This window comes from Wyeomyia smithii, chromosome 3 (genome assembly GCF_029784165.1).
Source record: "Wyeomyia smithii strain HCP4-BCI-WySm-NY-G18 chromosome 3, ASM2978416v1, whole genome shotgun sequence".
Classification (NCBI taxonomy): domain Eukaryota; kingdom Metazoa; phylum Arthropoda; class Insecta; order Diptera; family Culicidae; genus Wyeomyia; species Wyeomyia smithii.
The window spans coordinates 197,740,091-197,760,940 of record NC_073696.1 but is presented as its reverse complement, the minus strand read 5'-3'; the positions used below and the strand labels follow the sequence as shown (position 1 = coordinate 197,760,940).

At 39.6% G+C, this 20,850-nt stretch overlaps 1 protein-coding gene across 5 annotated transcripts in view; it reads right to left on the bottom strand.

Moving 5' to 3' along the window:
• LOC129732077 (uncharacterized) overlaps nucleotides 1–20,850 on the bottom strand; it is a 332,272-nt gene that overhangs the window by 117,863 nt on the left and 193,559 nt on the right. The gene's annotated exons all lie outside the window — the stretch shown is intronic.

The following is a 20,850-nucleotide window of genomic DNA, read 5'->3' as shown; positions in this document are numbered from 1 at the left end:
CTGACGTGAAATTTAAAAATTATCTAACGTCTGTACGTCGATGTTTGTCAAGTTTGATCGCAATAAAATGAATCAATCGTGTCACCTCTCTTCATGCATTAAACCAACTACTCATCATATAGCGCGAGAAACTGCATCAAATTTAGCATCTTTAGCCAGAATCGACAAAAACACAAAAGTCACAACTGTAAACAAAATCCGAAATTAAGGAAAAAATATGACTCCTGATAATCGAGCCTCCGAACAATCGTGCCTCCGGGTAATCGAATAGTTTCCATAAATTGCTAACTTACTTTTAGAATAACTTTTGAAATAATTGAAACCAATTTTAACTAAAAAATGTGATTAGAAATAAATTACACAGTGCAACAATTTTTTGCCTTGGCTCCTATGTATGATTTTTTTTAATGAAGTTTGACGCGAAAATAAAATTCCCTGAGTTTGAACATATTTCAACTTAAGGGGCAACAATGACGCCATTTTTAATTTTTGAGAAACCGGTAATTTTTGTGATTTTTTCGACGCCATTTTGTTTTGAGGCCAAATATCAAAACTCTGAGAGTTTGTCCACATATTAGCATCCTTTTACCCATCTTTTGAAAAAAAAAAACAGATCTTAAATCGGACAAAAACTGAGCTCAAAACGGTGATTCTACGAAACCGGGTTTGGCATAGTTTTAGTATATTTTTTTCACAAAGCAAAATAATATCGATTATTTTTGAGCATTGATGGTAATTCGCTAATATCTTAAAGTGGTAGTCAAATTATATCTTATTTTGAGTAAAAAAGTCTCAGAAATCGAATGGTGTCTGATCAACGTAAAATTTCAGCAAAATGTCGATTTTGCCCCAATTCCTCCACAATACTAAAATAGGTTTATCTGCTGACAATTTACGTAGATCAGACACCTACCAGTCGATTTCTGTACGGAAATGTACTACAAACTATGAGCATATTGTATAACTTATAGGTGTTTGAAATGAATGTGATGAATGTGATTTTAATGATTTCATGTTAGTTATAACAAAAATATCGTTTTTTCTGAACCTTTTTCATAATTATTACGAAACCAAAAATGGGTCACATTACTTGCCTCGGTTTCATATTTCGCCCTGGGCGAATCTCTATACACAGTTTTGGGAATATGATGTGTGCCTTATTTTCGCCCTATCTGTCAATAACAATCTATATCAATATATATATATATATATATATATATATATATATATATATATATATATATATATATATATATATATATATATATATATATATATATATATATATATATATATATATATATATATATATATATATATATATATATATATATATATATATAAGCCCCCTTAAGATAATTTTCGTGTACAAACATAACCAGTAGTCACGAAACAATAAAAACAAAATGTCTATTTTACCCCATTTCACGGAACTTATTGGTTTCAAAACTTACTAAAAACATTTATTCGTAACATTATACGCCAAAAAAAAATTGCAGTACTTTAATTTTAAGATATTTAAAAGAGTTACGTTATATCGAGGTTGCCTTATATCTAGGTATGACTGTAAACGTGTACTTTTTACAGAGCTGATGGTCATAGAATTGAAAGGGAAGAAAGGGATAACCAGGATTATGCTCAGAAACTAGAATCGGTGTCCGATGCCATTTTGAAGCTCGACACGGCGATTTCTAGTTTAAGAAGAGAAAATCGTCGTTTTCCGGTTTTCTGCATACAACATTAACTACCGTTGTCGATTACTAATGGGATGTTTTAGGAATATCTTAAGTGGCTGATGTTGGATTTCCAGCGATTTGTGGACTTTCATGAAAACATTTCAAGAGAAACACTTCAAAAATTCGCCTTGATCGATTTTTTTCCACCTCCCGCTTCTTGATGTAGCAATAATAATAACGATTTGATAGCGGAGAGTCCAAAATACGTATGAAAAGTTGCTGGAACTGGTATATTATTAAAATGAAGATTTATCAAGCACAGCGGTTGAAACAGATAAGAGCTTCTAAAATCTTTTTATACAAAAATGGCGGTTTATTTGAATACAAGATTCATATTCACTCCAGAACAGCTAGACCAGGCCTGTCCAACCTTCATGACGCGCGGGCCAAATTTCACGATTCACAACAGCAGTTGGGCCAAATTTTGGAAAACATTAAAATTTCAGCTGATTTTAATTTAATATCTGTAACTATGATGCGGGTTAGGTTTGATTTTGATATAGAAGCAGTCCGTTTTAAATTTAATAACCAAGGGTGATATCAGTTGAAGCTTACCATAATGAAAGTAAACATACAAGCCACAACTATAACAAATAAGAAAAACAAGCAATGACTTTTTGAAATTTCTCCTTTGGTAAAACAGGATTTATATTCTTTGTTGTTCAGGTTTTAAAATAACAGTTTTTTTTTGTAAGATTTGGACTACTGCGACCATTGTTTTGATCTTTCGTGGTATTGAACATGAGTTTGAAGAGTTGATGAGAAACTTAAAACTATTGAACATGTGTTATATTAATTAAAAAACTGATACCGAAATCCGTAATGAGTGTTCATTCTCGTCTGATACTGATGAACGACGAATATTTTTTACTGCCTGCATTCTTTCGAAATCGTTCTTCATTTTTGAAATGTCGAAACGGATTGATAGTTTCAACCTTCAACACACCTCAAATAGGATGGCATTACTCGTGTAATTGAAAATTATGCAAAGGTGTTTTTTATCACAATAAATTCCTATTCGAATACATGAACACATGGGCCAGATGTAAAACGTGTTTCAAAACTTAACGCGAGCCACGAGAAATGAAGCAGAGGGCCGGATGTGGCCCGCGAGCCGTACGTTGGACAGCCCTGAGCTAGACAAAACTTGACACAGGTATTTTTTGATACAAGATTGATTGTTAAAAAAGAATAAACCAAAGATTGACTAATGATTGACAACAGCCGCCCGGGGCAGTTATTTTCGTGGGGTTATGTTTTGAAATGATTTACCGATTCGCTGGTAGGTGACGACTAAAAAAAAGGTCACCACTCTGGTTTCACGTCTGGCTCAGGACAAGGGGGCCCCTTGTATCAGATCAGATGGCCCGGGGCATTTGCCCCCTTCACCCCCCTTAAATTTGGACCTGATTGACAACATGATCTTCTTACATTCCAGTTTAAAATTATAGGTTCAATAGGAACATAGAATATGTAAAAAAACAGATCGTAATAACTTCTGAGCTACCATAACAACAAGAGCTAGATGGAATTCCGAGTAAAGCTAGGTACTAACTGGTGTTTTATAAAATAAATGCTTTTCACGGTTAACCAACCAATTGCATTACATAATTAAGTTGATTTTCTTTTCATATGTTGATTTGTTTCATTTAACAGCTGTTTTCATCATATTTCGAAGGTGGCGAAAAGTGGATCCTTAAGTGGGCGAAATTTGGATTTTCGGGGTCGAATTTAGGAACTTGGGCACCCATCAGGAAATTTCTATTTAACATGACTAGATAAGTTATTTTGGCTGTGGTGCAACCTGAATGTGCAACACAATGTTTATTGTGCACTATACAGTAAATACTGCACATCGTCGAAGTAACACATCAAAATGTATCACGTTTAACTGATTAGTCATGAATAAAGTGGGCGATTTATGGGTCCGTTACCCTTCTCGCAACCACGTCGTTTTACATAAATGTATTTTGACATTTTTTTCTAGAAACGAGAATAACGCAGGTTTTCTGCGGAGATTTTGGAAATAACTTATATCATTGATCTTCTAATACTATTTTTCAGAATAAAGTAGACAGAAATTAACCAAAATAACATCGCCAAACGAATGCCAGTGTGCATTCGAGGCGAGAGCGTCATTCGACCATTTTTCTATGTTAGAGAACCGACGATCGTTCTACATCCACGTGCGTGTTGTGTTGTGACTGTGGTGTACAGAAAAAGACCAAGTCAAAGGCTAAGGCCGATCAGAATTTTGATTATGTAAAACGTACAGCGTGTTTACCAACACGCGCGAAAGCAATGCAAATAAATACCGCTGAGCTGGACTCGAGCGGCAGAAGATTCTTGATACAGTTCGTTGATCTCTGATCCGAAATCCTTGGAGTTCACTGACCTTATTTTACCTAGTTGTGATATATTAAAATTGGCGACGAAGTCAATTTGGTACGCGTGTGCAAAAATTTGAATAGCTAGTGAAATTGCTGATTAATTGTGCAAAGGCACGCAAAAGTTTGGATTTGTTTGATATTTGTGAGGCACGGCAACGGCCGTAAGTGATTTTATAGAAGGAAAAAAGGGGACAAAAAGGTCAGTTGTTGAAAATTTAAAAAAAAAATCGGGCACAACGGTGCTAATTTTTGTGAAAAGAATAAAAAAAGTGTGATACTCTGAGGGAAAAAAAGTGCTAAGGCAAAGGTCTTTTAAATAGTGTGCAGGCGAAGGTCTCGATTTTATTTGCAAAGGCAAAATATAGTGCAAATTTAACGAAAAGAAAGCAAAGGTTTTAAGAAGAAAGTGATTTGAAAAGTATTAAAAAAAAAAAAAAAAAAAAGAAAGTGTGTGCAATTTAAAAAAAAAATCATTTGATTCGCTGTGTTCCTCCAGCGGGAGAAGATTTATTTTAATTTCATTACCCGTCGGCTGTGTTGCTCAAAGTGCATTGAGTGCCAGTACTAAAACATTACGGCAACGGTGTAAGCGAGATCGACTGGAGAGCGTGTGAGTTCTGCGCGCTAAATCTAAAGGTTCTACGGGAGATTTGTCTATTTCGATTCTGCCTTGCGCTCCTGCTCCGATTCTACAGCATACAACACTATATCGATCGTAAACGGAGAGCGTGAGAAGGTTTGGTAAATTACATCGACTCTGGTAAGCGACTTTATTTTTCTCTTTTGTGACTCGTTAGGGTGACTCTACTTTTCATTAGTGCTGCAGATTTGGTTGAAATGGCTTCGAACATTGTCGGTTAGATTGAGCCCTACGTCCCTGGTGCTTCATTCACCAATTATGTTGAGCGGTTAGGGTTCGTATTTCAGTACAATAATGTACCGGAAAGCTCACAGAAAGCTTTATTTATAACGCTTAGCGGACCAGCAGTGTTTGAGGAACTCAAACTGCTGTATCCGGCGAGAGACTTATCCACCTTGCAATACGCTGAGATAATTAAGAAATTAAAAGAACGTTTTGATAAAAAAGAATCAGATCTTATACAACGATTTAAATTTTACAACCGCGTTCAAGGGGAAGATGAGTCCGCAGAGAATTTCGTTTTGGCTGTCAAGCTTCAAGCGGAATTCTGTGAGTTTGGAGAGTTTAAAGACACCGCGATTAGGGACAAGCTTTTGATGGGAGTTTTCAACAAAGATTTACAGCAGAAAATGTTAAGCGAGGAAAATTTGACGTTGGCTTCGGCGGAGCGCATGTTAGTGAATTGGGAGTTGGCAGGATCGAGAGCAAGAATGATAAGTGGTAGAACAGAACAGGTGGCTTCGGTAAAAAACAGATTGGGTAGGCGAGATGAATATTTGAACGAACGAAATGGTAGAAATAGAAGCAGAAGTAGAAGTAGGTCAGGTTTTCACATGAGAAATAGAAGCAGGAGTAATAACAGAGATAGAAGTAGGAGCAGATCGAAAAAATATAATTACAACAAACCGGTAGTCTCTTGCTATTTTTGTGGAAAACCAGGACATATTTTGAAGAGATGCTTCAAATACATCAACAGTCAACGCAAACCAACTGTTCGTTTTGCCGATGAGCCGCAACCAGGCACTAGCGCTGAATCTAACTTGGAACAATTGTTTAGCAGATTCAAGCCAATGTTGGACGATTCTTCAGATGACTCAGGTGAATTCACATGTATGATGGTTTCAAACAAAACAAATTTTAATGAGCCCTGTTTGATTGATGTAAAAATTCAAGATCGTTTTGTTAAAATGGAGGTTGACTGTGGTTCGTCAATCACTCTTATGGGAAAGCGTTTATATGCAAAATTTTTTGATTTACCATTAGAAAAATGTGAGAAGAAATTGGTCGTTGTAAATGGGGCTGAATTATCGATTTTGGGCAAAGCTTTGGTTGATGTTGAAATTAATGGTGTTCATAGGCGTTTGGAATTTATTATTTTAGACAGTCAGAATGATTTTCTTCCTTTGTTAGGGCGCAGCTGGTTGGATGTGTTTTATTCTGATTGGAGAAAATCCTTTAAAAATTTTTCCGCCATAAACAATGTTGGTACCATAAACCAGAGGGATAAAACAATTTCAAATATTAAAAGGCAATATTCTAATGTTTTTCTTAAAGATTTTTCATCTCCTATTGTTGGTTACGAGGCAGATTTGGTGCTGAAAGAGGATACACCTATATTTAAAAGGGCTTATGATGTGCCATACAGGTTGCAAGATAAGGTCATAGAGCATTTAGAGATGTTAGAACAGCAAAAAGTTATAACACCAATGAAGACTAGTGAGTGGGCCTCCCCTGTAGTAGTAGTGATGAAAAAAAATCAGGAGATTAGGATGGTTATCGACTGTAAGGTGTCTATAAATAAATTAATCATTCCCAACACATATCCGCTTCCCGTAGCACAGGATTTGTTCGCCAAGCTTTCTGGGTGTAAGGTGTTTTGTTCTCTTGACCTTGAAGGCGCATATACTCAGTTGGCTTTGTCAAAGAATTCCAGGAAATTTGTAGTAATCAATACTATTAAAGGTTTGTTTACTTACAATCGTTTGCCTCAGGGAGCATCGTCTAGCGCGGCAATTTTTCAACAGGTAATGGAGCAGGTTTTGGCTGGTTTAGAGAATGTTTCGATTTACCTTGATGATGTTTTAGTTGCTGGAGTTGATTTAGATGATTGTCATAAAAAACTTTCTACCGCATTGGATCGACTAAACAAGGCAAACATTAAGGTGAACTGGAAAAAGTGTTCGTTTTTCGTATCAAATTTGCCTTATTTGGGACACATTATAACTGATAAGGGGCTGCTTCCTAGTCCTGATAAAATTTCTACTATTAGTAAAGCAGCCACCCCAAAAAATGTTACGGAGCTAAAAGCTTTTTTGGGCCTTATTAATTATTATGGCAAATTTGTTCCACATTTGTCCTCTAAACTTTTTTGTCTGTATCAGCTACTAAAAAAAGACGTAAAATTTGAGTGGGATAAAAAATGCGAAGAGGCTTTCGTTGATAGTAAAAAAGCTTTGTTGGATGCAAATATTTTAGAATATTACGATCCAAAGAAACCAATTGTAGTTGTGACAGATGCATCAGGATATGGACTAGGTGGAGTTATGGCGCACATGGTTAAGGGCGTAGAAAAACCAGTTTGTTTCACTTCTTTCTCTCTAAACAAAGCACAACGTTCTTACCCGATCCTACATTTAGAGGCTTTGGCTTTAGTAAGCACGATCAAAAAATTTCACAAATTTTTATATGGTCAGAGTTTTACGGTGTACACAGATCATAAACCTTTGGTTGGAATTTTTGGGAGATCTGGTAAAAACGCGATTTATGTAACTAGATTACAACGGTATATTTTGGAGTTGTCAATTTATGACTTTAATATATGTTACAGACCATCTGCTCAAATGGGTAATGCAGATTTTTGCTCGCGTTTTCCTCTTGACTTAGGTACTCCTGAAGAATATGATAGAGAATTCGTTAAAAGCATAAATTTTTCTCAGGAAGTTCCCGTAAATTGTACCAAGATTGCTAAGGAAACGAGTCGTGATGTGTTTTTACAACGAATTATCAATTATTACCAGAATGGTTGGCCTGAGAAGATAGACAAGGAATTATTAAATGTCCACTCTAATAGACACGACTTAGAACTGATTGACGGGTGTCTGATCTTCCAGGACAGAGTTGTTATTCCAAGAAGCATGCATAGAGATATTTTAAAACTGTTACATGTAAACCATTCAGGAGTTGTAAAAATGAAGCAGATGGCACGTAGATCTGTGTACTGGTTTGGTATCAACGCAGCTATAGAGGCTTTCGTTCAAGCATGTGTATCGTGTAATAAGATGGCAATAGTTCCCAAAAGCAAGACACAAACGCATTGGGTTCCTTCGGTTCGTCCGTTTAGTAGAATACATGCCGATTTTTTTTATTTCGGTCAAAAGATATTTTTGTTAATTGTTGACAGTTATTCTAAATGGATCGAAGTAGAATGGATGCGTTATGGAACTGATGCAAGCAAGGTTATTAGGAAATTTGTTTCTCTTTTTGCAAGATTTGGTCTTCCGGATGTGGTAGTGACGGATGGTGGTCCACCCTTTAATTCGTCTGTTTTTGTATCATTTTTGGAAAGGCAAGGAATAGTAGTCATGAAAAGCCCTCCTTACAATCCCTCTAGTAATGGGCAAGCCGAAAGGTCGGTAAGGATTGTTAAGGAAGTGTTCAAAAGGTTCCTGTTTGATGAAGATGTTAGGCAGATGGATACGGAGGATCAGATTAACTTGTTTCTGATAAATTATAGAAATTCTTGCTTGCCAAAGGATGGAACTTTTCCATCACAGAAAATATTTACATATACACCAAAGATTTTATTGGATTTGAATAATCCAAAGAAAATAAATAAACCAAAGATTAATGACGATTCTGTTGATGATAGAAAAATAACAATCTGTGATATTCCTAGTTTTAAGCAAACAAATTTGGTTGATCCAATTGCTCGATTGAAGTTAGGAGATAACATTTGGTACAAAAATCATAATATTAAAGACTCTTCCAGATGGGTGGAAGCACAATTCATTAAACAGTGTTCTCCTACAATTTTCCAGATCAGTATTGGAAACGTGGTGCTAAAGGCGCATCGCGAGCAATTGAAGGTCCCAAAAACAACTAGTGTAAGGCATAATTTGACTGTTCCGTGCAGGAGGACCTGCAAACGTGAAAGATCCACTTCAGGTTGCGAGTTCTTTGGTTTCTCTGACGATGTATTAGAGAACGACCTTAAGAGATTGCGGATGGATGATGGTACTAATAGCGCAGCAGGATCATCGGCTCCGAGACGGTCAGAAAGAATTAAGTACAGAAGAGAGAACATGAAGGTAAAACAAAAACAAAAATGAAAATTCAAAAGCTAAACTGAATGATTTTGGTGATGTGTGTCAAAGGACACAAATAAAAAAAAAATAAAAATTAAATTAATTGTTAATGAAAAGATAAAGGTGTCAACGGGCACTATCTGAAAATAAAAATAAATTGGTAAGAAAAAGATATCGGTGTCAATGGACGCTATCTGAAAAATAAAAATTAAAATAATTAAACAATTATATCTATTAGCATATTTTACAAAAAAAAATATTGTATTATAAATAAGAGTGTCAATGGACACATTCTGAAAATTAGAATTGTATATTGTGTCAATGGACACATTTTGAAAATGGAATTATTATTATGTAACAAATTTTACAAATTAGAGCGTTAAAGAACGCAATTCAAATTATATACAAAAATTATTTTAATTATATTTTTTTTTTAATTATTTGCATTGTAAATGTATTCAAAATCTAAAAGAGAAAGAATTGTGGTGTACAGAAAAAGACCAAGTCAAAGGCTAAGGCCGATCAGAATTTTGATTATGTAAAACGTACAGCGTGTTAACCAACACGCGCGAAAGCAATGCAAATAAATACCGCTGAGCTGGACTCGAGCGGCAGAAGATTCTTGATACAGTTCGTTGATCTCTGATCCGAAATCCTTGGAGTTCACTGACCTTATTTTACCTAGTTGTGATATATTAAAGTGACCAGTGCTGATAAAAGTAATTTTCCCCAGCAAAATTCTTAGAAAATAACAGTCAATCATTTTCAATTTTCACTTCCAATGATCGCAGCACTCTTTCAGATACACTAGATTTTCGTCCTAGTAACGTGCTGTTATACTCAGATGAAATAGATCGCGCGCATCGTTCACGGTTACGGAATAAAATTTGACGACAAATCCAACCAAATGATCTTCACTTCAAAGCCAAAAAGAAAAGCAAACAGTCCACCCAACCAAAATGAACCTCATCGAAACACTTTTTCACTGACACTGACCGATGCCTTGACAATCTTCGTTAACTGATAAACTGATTTTTCTGTTCCATCGCATGAAATATAATGAGGTGTTTTGACAGTTCACTTCCATTCAAAAAGCGGGAAGGGAGAACTCTGAAAGGATTGTAAAAAAATAGCGTTTATGGATGCTTTGTTCACTTTCACTCAAGAGTGTCAACAAATATCAACCCTGGTTGCGACACACACTAACAAAGCGAATCAAATGAAAGTGTTGGCCTGTACAAACCTGCTGTGAATTAAAACAAGCAAAGCCTTGGTACTACATTTCGATTCGGAACTCGACCTTCTGTTTATTTATTAACAGTGTACAGGGCAATTGCTGTGAATTAACAATTTCGAATTTTCTCTGCCATATTCATCACATTTCATACTTGCTGTAAATTAACAAGTATTAAATGTAGTCATGAATTAGGCAGAGAAAATTCGAAAATTCATGACGAAAATGCATGACGAAAATTCACATGGGACTGTCATGCATTTATCATATTATCTTTCTCATTTTTTGAATACTGCTCAGTAGAACATTCTGGTGAAACGCTTAATGACATTCAGTGAGTCTAAGTATATTAATTTTGATAGTTCACAAACTACTGAGTCAACTTTTGCATGTTAATTATCAGGACAATAATTTACCTCAAAAGGTAACTATTATGAATATTTAGTTTTTTTCGCGTTCTCGCGAGTTGCTACTACTTCTTTCTGTTAAAATAAACGTGGCGTACTAATCCTGATAAAATACTTCATAATAAAGCAAAATAATTTACAGGGTGTCTAATAAGTTCGAATACAACTTTTCATAGTTGTGTAATGCCAATCATATGCATTCTGTATATTTGTATTTGTGTCAGCTTAAGCCTTCCATATACAGGCTAACCAACCCGCGCGGTGACAATTCGCTGTCATTTATTGTTTGTTTGCCGCGCACGATGAAAGAGTACCGCGATGTAGTAATGGTGTGCTCCGGGAAACGGGACGCCAAACACTTTATGGGAGGCCCCAGGTGCCCAGCCGGCAAGCCGGCTACGAAACCACGGGCGTAAGGGTGAGGCAACTGAACCTGAACCACTGCTACGTAGCTCAGCAGCTGCTATACCAAGCAGCCACTGAGTCGCTGTCGGACATCGTCATTGTTTCGGACCCTTACCGCATCCCTCCCGGAAACGGTAACTGGGTTGCGGATAGGTCCAGCATGGCGGCCATATGGACGACGGGCAGGTTCCCGGTTCAGGAGGTTGTTTCTACCTCAGAAGAAGGGTACGCGGTTGCCAAGGTGAACGGAGTGTTCTACTGCAGTTTCTATGCTCCGCCGCGTTGGTCTACCGAAAGGTTCGCACAGATGGTCGACCGGTTAGCCATGGAACTAACGGGCCTAACACCGTTGGTGGTGGCAGGCGACTTCAACGCTTGGGCTGTCGAGTGGGGGAGTCGCTCCACGAACCAGAGAGGCCAGATCTTGTTGGAAGCTTTGGCAAAGCTCAACCTAGATCTGGCCAACATTGGGTACAAAAGTACATACAGCAGAAATGGCGCGGAGCCGATCATCGACGTGACGTTCTCCAGCCCAGGACTTATCATGAACTGGAGGGTAGACGATGGCTACACCAATAGCGACCATCAGACGGTCTGCTATAGTGTAGACAACAACGAGAGGCGGCAAGCGACGAGTAGGGCCAACACTCCTTTCGTCCGCGGGTGGAAGACATCGCATTTCGATGCCGAGGTATTCGAAGAGGCAATGAGACGAGAGCGCTAGTTGCTATGCTATCTCGGGCGTGCGACGCCACCATGCCCAGGACTCGCCAACCTAGGAATGGGAAGCCACCGGTCTATTGGTGGATTGACGAGATAGCGGACCTTCGCAGTGCGTGCCTCCGTGCGAGACGGAGGTTGCAGCGTGCGCGAACAGATGAACAGAGGACAGAGCGCCGCGCAGCATTCAGTTCTGCCAGATCGACGCTGAAGAGTGCGATTAAGGCCAGCGCGAGTGCCAATACGAACCCGTGGGGTGACGCCTACAGGATCGTAATGGCCAAGACCAAAGGCGCGCTGGCGCCTGCAGAGCGATCACCAGCGATGCTAGAGCGAATCATCGAGGGACTCTTTCCGCGCCACGAGCCAAGTCCTTGGTCTCCGGCGGTCGAGTCTCACGTCCGACGTTCCAGTATCTCAGACACAGACCAAGGATGGTCGGCCAACCTGCCGAGCATGCAATCCGTGGGCGACGACAGCCGTGTCGAGGTTCAGGAGGAGGCAAGGGTTACGAATGAGGAACTCATCGTGATCGCCAACTCTCTAAAGGTGAGCAAGGCACCGGGACCGGATGGTATCCCTAACCTGGCAATCGGACTGGCGATGAAAAAACGGCCCCCGGGCTGTTCCGAGTAGTCATGCAGAGGTGCCTGGATGACTGTCTTTTTTCGGATAGGTGTGAAGCGGCAGAAAACCCATCGGCATATAAGCCTATCTGCCTGCTAGACACGGCGGGTAAGGTGCTGGAGAGGATTATCCTCAACAGACTGGTGAGGTACACAGAGGGTGTAAACGGTCTGGCAAGCAACCAGTTCGGCTTCCGGAAGGGCAGGTCCACGCTGGATGCCATCGCCTCCGTCACCAAGACGGCGGAGATAGCACTCCAGCGCAAGAAAAGGGGAATACGCTATTGCGCAATCGTCACGCTTGACGTGAAGAATGCGTTCAATAGCGCCAGTTGGGACTCCATAGCGCTCGCGCTCAGGAGCATCCATGGTTGCTTCATGCAATATCTGCACAGGTTCGGGCACGCGGGGTCCCCCATGTGTCCCGAGTGCGTGGAAGAGGAGGAGACTGCAGAGCATGTCTTCTTAGTATGCCCCCGTTTCGTAAGAGCGAGGAGCAACATGATGGCTGTGAGCGGGCCTGACACTACTCCGGACCATCTTGTCCGGAGGATGTGCGACGACCCGGACATCTGGAACGCGGCCTGTGCGGCCGCCTCCCAAATTATCCCGGATCTACAACGTGTGTGGCGGAACAACCACCAGTGGTACCAGTCTTCAGGTAGTTAGCTAGGAGGTAATAAGAGTAAAGAGGGTGCATAACGCACAAAAGCCACTCCCCGACGTAGTACTTAACCGTCGTTCCGGGAAGATCAGGGCTGGAGACTGGAGGGGTTTTAGTGGGTCGGGACAGGGATGATGAAGGGCCTGTGATACAAGCTGTACAAGAAATAAAAGGTTTTCAAGAGTAAAACTGATTCTCTCTCGGCACGCAGGTCACAAGTCGTAGTGATAAGAAACTCTTTTTCTTGTAACAGCCGCAATACTGCCGCAGCATGCTGCTGTTGCAAATTCAATCATGTGATAAGAAATGATATCGTGTAAAATTTATCTTGGAGGCTTCTCCGAAGATACTATGAGCAAAAATTTCACGTTGAAGCTTACTTCCACGCCAAATTATTGCTCATCCTTAAGCAAGTGTGCAATTGCAGCATGCTATAGCAGTGTTGCTGGAAAAATTCAATGATGAGCCGTTCGTCAGACATTCAAACAATTTGGGGTGAATAACTTTTTCTACAAGCATCGTAGCGCCTTACGGTTTAACAGTTTTTCCCAGGGAGATTTCCTACAAATATCATGTATTGATATATTTTTAGGAGCCAACTGGACATCTCTAGGAAATAAGTTTTGAAAAAGTGATTTTTCCCATATAAAATCATATGGAAACTTAAAAAATCGGGCGCTAAAATATAGTTCCACCGATCGATCTGAAAAGTTACACGCAATTGTAATAGGACCCATAAGGAACACGAAAAGGGCATGGGAGCAAAAAAATAACACCATCGCCTTTTTTCCCATATAACCGTGTCCCAGTCTATTGCGCACACTGCTGTTGTTAATGCTGACAACACTGGCGCACAGCTTGACACCAGGACTCTACATTTTCGAAGTGTAAAAATGAAACTGAATGTTTAGCGCAATAATTTCGATTCGAGAAGTTTCATTTTCTATTGATTCCATTCAGCTACGGTCATCGACTCACTACGAAAAATTTTATTGACAAACGAGTTTTATGTTATGTTATGTTATAGGATATCGGCTCTATTATCGTCAGGTTTGTCCAGGGGGTTAAAGAAGTCATAGGTAACTAATGTTTTGCAGAGAAGTACTCTGCATTATGAAGAACCATCATGCAAGAAATTAACGCTCTAGGGCATCATTTAACCCCCGGACGATAATAGGTAAAACCTGACGAAAATAGAGCCGATACCCTATTTAAAATTTCAATTGACATTTCGTCTTAATGAATGATTTGTCTGCAAAATGCAGATTTTTAGCATTCGTGTGCAGATTTTCATTAATTTACGGATATTCGCAAAACTGTCATTTAAGGCATTCCGAGGAGTTTTTTAATTTTTCATTTAAAGATCGAAGGACATTTTTTTTAAATCACGTTTTGCTCAGGAAGTTGCAAAAATCAGAAAACCGTGTAAAACAGCACGGCGTCATGCGCTGAGCTGTTCGAAGTTCGATTTCGATAAGTAATCTGGATGGCAAGGTAAACTCGATGCTCACCTTATTTTTTGAATGCATGTCGAATCATTTTTTCTCAGCTTTCCAATGGTGGTATCAAATCGGTGGTTGCGTTCTTTCGACAAAATTCAAGGTTACGGCGGGATCCAAAATGACGGCTAAATATTTTCTACTTCAAATAAAAGCTCTGTCAAAAAGCAAAATCTTGGTACTACACAGTCTGTATCGGAAATCGATCTTCTGTTTACTTTACACAGACTTCGCACAGCCAAATGTTTGATGTACAGGACAATTAGCGGGGTTAGCGCTACGATTCTACTTTGGTATCCGTAGTTTCTCCCGAGTCGGGACTCGAACCTACGACGACTGGCTTGTTAGGCCAGCGTCGTACCTCAAGACCAGCTAGAAAGCTCTGTCATTCCTCTTTAACGACGTACTGGTGTGTATGGTGTTCGATGACAAATGCAAAGAAATAGATCAATAAAAAGACTAAGAATCGCTCAAAGTAAAACTTTTCTGTAAACCGTTTGACCTCTTTGTACCCGAGGGGTCTATTTTCACTACTTTTAATCATTTGGACACAAAAATATCCTTTTTTAAAGAGCTCGTGTCCCCATCGGGACAGTTTCAGCGAGAATTGATCCTTAAAAATGAACTTTATTAATGTTTTGGCCATGGTTCATAATTTGAGTAACTGTACTTTTCATAATTTATTTTTGTCGTGCGAAAAAAGAGTAGGTTATAACGAGGAATACCAGTAATTGCGAAAAATAGGCAAAAAACACGTGCTTTTGGGTTGTGATGTAGAACTCCGTCAATGAGCGAATCGCATTGTTTGATGGCGCAGAAGCGCATTTTCAACCGAAAGCTATGAAAACTTTAGAAAAGCCTTAAAAAATCCTCCGAACTTTTTAACTATTTTTTTCCGTATTGTTCTACGTCATCACTGTTAACAAACAAAAACCCTTCAAATCTGAATTTCGAACCATTCTCCGTAGGTGTGGGTGTTTATATGTTTCATTCATTAGGTATAACCTGACAATTGTCAATTGAAAATGACTTTGTCAGGCATAACTTGACAATTGAACAGAAACAGAAAAAAAACAAAAACCGTGATTTTGCGATCAGCTGCAAGTTTTAGTCCGTTGCGACTAGTTTTTTCACGAAAACTAGACACGTTCGCAATGTATATTAGTGTAAAATGATAAATATACAATTTGTGTGAATCAATGAGTCATACGCCGGTATTTATGTACAATATTCTTGTGGCCACTACAGACGGTGTTATGAACAGATACGCAAAGAGTGAGGTCGAAAACTCCAAGTGAACCGTCAAATTGAGGCTCCAAGTGTGCAAAGTAAACAAACTCATGCGTGTTTCTTTTCGTACAGAATGTGTATTGCGATCAGTTTAAATTCTGTGAATCACGTGCAATTATGGTTCCAACGAAAAATGTGTTCGTCATGCTCATGTTATGAGTGATGCATTGGAAATTATTATAATTATATGAACAAGCACTGAAACTCAGTAATATATCCTTACAAAGTTTCGAAATTTCATTACACTTTCTAGTGCGTCTGAAAAGTCATGCGAAAATAAATGTGGTTGCCAGAATTGTTTAAAATAAAATATTAGCAAAGGGTTGCCATATTTACTGCTTTTCTCTTTACGTATCGCTTTATAACACAGTCTCTAGTGGCCACCAGCGTAAAATTTATTTATTTATTTATTTATTTTCGTAAAGCAAATGTAGACTACAGTTATAATAATACAATGTTTTCTTATATTCTATACATTATTTCCAGTGGTTCCAGTAGCCATTTTTTGAGTAGTTAGTTCTGTGACAGTTTTCCGAAAATATTTTACGATTTTCTAATTGACGACTGGGTGCATAAAATTTAGTTGCGATAATAATTTAGAAGATTGCACGCGTTGAGAAATAATGTCATTAAAAAAATAAAGCATAGAAAGTTCGCGGCGTTCTTTAAGTGCTTGTATGTCTATAAGCATGCAGCGTGCTTCATATGATGGTAAGGGAAATGCTGTCCAATTTAGCTTACGAAGCGCGTACAAAAGAAATTGTTTTTGGACAGATTCAATGCGTTCTTCATGTGTGGCAATATAGGGATTCCATACAACGCTACAGTATTCCAGAATTGGTCGGACGTATGTAATATATAATAGTTTGATTGTATATGGGTCTTGAAAATTGTGGCCGAAGCTTTTATAAAGCCCAGCATACTATTTGCTTTGTTGATAATTGTATTATAATGTTCTATGAATGTAAGTTTGAAGTCTAAGATTACGCCTAGGTCCCTTACGATTTTGTATTTTTCTACTGGTTGGTTTCCTAAGAAAATGTTTGTAGGTGGTGTTACTGTTTTTCTGCTAAAGGCTATTGAATTACATTTTTTAATGTTGAGTTGAGGTTTAAATTAGTTTATTTGACACGGCACGATACATTTTCTGTTTTACTGAGCCAAGTACAATTCGTATTAATTCTACGTTAGCAGGGAAAAGAGGGAGGCCTTTTCTTTATTCTCGCGGCCGACTACGAGCTAGTGGGGATTTAAGGTGAGAGGAGGGGAGATACAATTTTGACTTAAAACTATTTTGGAACTTTGTTTTTCAACTGGTAGAGCAATTGTATTCTTGTTTGTTGTGGGTTCAAAATATTTGTGTAAGCATAGATGCGGGCTCTTCGTTTCCGTGTCTTCAGCATAGCATATTTGTATCCTTAATCTGACAAATAGACAAAGAAAATTTTAAATTTTAATGTCAGCGTTTTTCAGAAAGCAGTATAGCTGTGTCATGTACTGGAGATCACCGCTTCCCAGAATGTCTCTAACGGGTACGTTCGGTTGTTTTCCTCGGGCCCGAAGGGAATCTATAAGCTCGGACCTAACACCACAGTATTCGGTACACGACCAAACAACATGCTCGATGTCATGGTAGCCATCGCCACAAACGCAGTGATTACTGTCTACAAGCCCTATTCGAAAGAGATGCGTGTTTAACGTGTAGTGATTGGACATAAGTCTGGACATCACGCGAATGAAGTCCCGACCGACATCCAACCCCTTGAACCATGCTTTCGTCGATACCTTAGGAAAAATGGAATGTAGCCACCGTCCCAGTTCATCTGAGTTCCATGATGATTGCCAACTGTTGAGTGTTCTCTGACGCAAAATGCTATAAAATTCATCATAAGCAATTGGTCTTTCATAAATATCGCCATCAATAGCACCCACCTTAGCAAAAGAGTCAGCCTTTTCATTACCCGGAATCGAGCAATGAGAAGGGACCCACGCTAAGGTAACCCGGTAATTTTTATCTGTTAAAGCACTTAAAAACCGCCGTATTTTCCCCAGGAAATACGGGGTGTGCTTCACAGGCTTCATCGATCGCAGAGCCTCAATGGCACTGAGACTATCTGTGAAGATGAAGTAGTGGTCTGTGGGTAGGGTTTCGATGATTCCAAGAGAGTACTGAATAGCAGCAAGTTCTGCGACGTACACGGAAGCAGGAGCATCGAGTTTGTAGGAGGCGGTAAAATTTTCGTGGAAAACACCGAAGCCAGTGGACTCATCTAGATTAGATCCGTCAGTGTAAAACCTTTTATCATAACTAACATGTTTAAACTTATTCGAAAAAATCTTAGGGATCTCTTGGGGTCGCAATTGATCCGGGATACCAGAAATGTCTTGTTTCATGGTGGTGTCGAAGAATATAGCATTATTAGAAGTATCTAAAAGTGCGACATTGGAGGAATCGTATGAAGAAGGATTAATATCTTGAGCCATATAGTCAAAATATAAAGTCATAAATCTGGATTGAGATTGAAGGTCGACCAACCTCTCGAAATTTTCAATTACTAATGGGTTCATAACTGTGCATCGAATTAGCAACCGGTAAGAGAGATTCCAAAAACGATGTTTCAACGGAAGAATACCCGCTAACACTTCAAGACTCATCGTATGGGTCGACTGCATGCAACCCAAGGCAATACGCAAACAACGATATTGTATTCTCTCTAATTTTATAATGTGCGTGTTCGCGGCGGAGCGAAAGCAGAAACAGCCGTACTCAAGAACTGACAATATCGTTGTTTGGTAAAGCCTTAGAAGGTCTCCTGGGTGGGCTCCCCACCAGGTTCCGGTAATCGTACGAAGAAAATTAATCCTCTGTTGGCATTTTCGTGTCAGATACCTAATATGACAAGCCCAGGTGCATTTAGAGTCGAACCAGACCCCGAGATATTTAGCGACTAAAACCTGAGAGATCGTTTTACCCGTTAGTAGGAGCTGCAGCTGAGCTGGGTTATGCTTCCTAGAAAAAACGACCAACTCAGTTTTCTCCGGAGAGAATTCGATACCCAGCTTAAGAGCCCATTCAGACAAATTGTCTAAGGTATCTTGCAATGGTCCTTGCAGATCGCTAGCCTCGCTCCCAGTAATGGATACAACGCTATCGTCTGCAAGTTGCCTTAGCGTGCATGAATTTGCAAGACATTCATCGATGTCATTGACGTAAAAATTATATAAGAGAGGACTTAAACATGAGCCCTGGGGAAGGCCCATGTAACTAATTCGGGAAGTTGTCGAATCGCCATGTGAGAAATACATATGCTTTTCTGACAACAAATTGAGCAAAAAGTTATTCAGATTTAGTGAAAGTCCCTGCGAATAAAGTTTCGCGCTTAAAACTTCTACAGAGACAGAGTCAAAAGCCCCCTTAATATCCAAGAACGCAGAAGCCATTTGCTCTTTTCGAGCAAATGTGAGTTGAATTTCAGTAGAAAGCAACGCTAGGCAATCGTTCGTCCCTTTGCCCCGGCGAAAGCCAAATTGAGTATCTGAAAGTAAACCGTTTGTTTCGACCCATTTGTCTAACCGTAAGAGGATCATTTTCTCCATTAATTTCCGGAGGCAAGAGAGCATCGCAATCGGCCTATATGAATTGTGATCAGAGGCAGGTTTCCCGGGTTTCCGAATAGCAATGACTTTTACCTCCCTCCAGTCATGCGGAACAATATTTAGCTCAAGAAACTTGTTGAACAAGTCCAACAAGCGTCTTTTTGCAGGGCCGGGTAGATTCTTCAACAGGTTGAATTTTATTCTATCTAACCCTGGAGCCTTATTGTTGCACGACAGGAGAGCCATTGAAAATTCCAACATCGAAAATGGAGGCTCTTCCGTAGTTACTATAAACGCGTCGCGAGAGGTTTTCTGTTCCGGTACAGAATCCGGACAGATCTTTTTGGCAAAATCGAGTATCCAGCGATCTGAATACTCCTCACTCTCATTCGAAACGTTACGGTTCCGCATGCGCCTGGCGGTATCCCAAAGAGTGCTCATCGCTGTTTCCCTCGACAACGCGTTTACGAACCGCCGCCAGTACCCGCGTTTTTTCGCCTTTACTAAGCTCTTCATCTGCCTGCCCAGTGCCTCGTACTTTCGTAGTAGGTTGACAGTGCCGTACTCCCGGTAGTCCTTATACGCCGCGGACCTTCGCGCGTACAGCTCAGAGCACTCTTTGTCCCACCATTTGTTGGGAGGGCGTTGTCTAATCGTTACCCCGGGTATCGGTTTCGTCTGAGCTTGCGTCGCGGCGTCGATTATCAAGCCAGCTAAGAACGCGTATTCTTCCTCCGGAGGAAATTCCTCGTGAGTCTCGATAGATTCCGCTGTAATAGACTCATAACGCTTCCAATCAATATTACGTGTAAGGTCGTAGGAAATATTGATTGGGTTTGGGGGAGTTGAACCATTAGCAATTGATATAACGATTGGAAGATGATCACTACCGTGGGGATCGTTGATTACTTTCCACTGGCAATCTAACGCAAGTGATGTCGAGCAGAGGGATAGGTCAAGCACGCTTTCACGTGCTGGAGGATTAGGTACACGTGTCGCTTCCCCAGTATTCAAAAGTGTCATATTGAAGTCGTCGATCAAGTTACAAATTAAAGAAGATCGGTTGTCGTCGTACAGCGACCCCCATAGCGAACAGTGAGAGTTAAAATCTCCCAAAATCAAAAAAGGTGCGGGAAGCAATTCTGCTATATCAAGGAGTTGCTTCTGTTCAATCCGCGCGGATGGGGGAATATATAACGAAACAAGGCAAAGGTCTTTTCCATTCATATTCGTTTGAATGGCAACAACTTCAATATTCGAGATCGAGGGGAGGTCGATTCTGAAAAAAGAATAGCACTTTTTGATCCCTAAAAGTACCCCTCCACCGTGTGAGTCTCG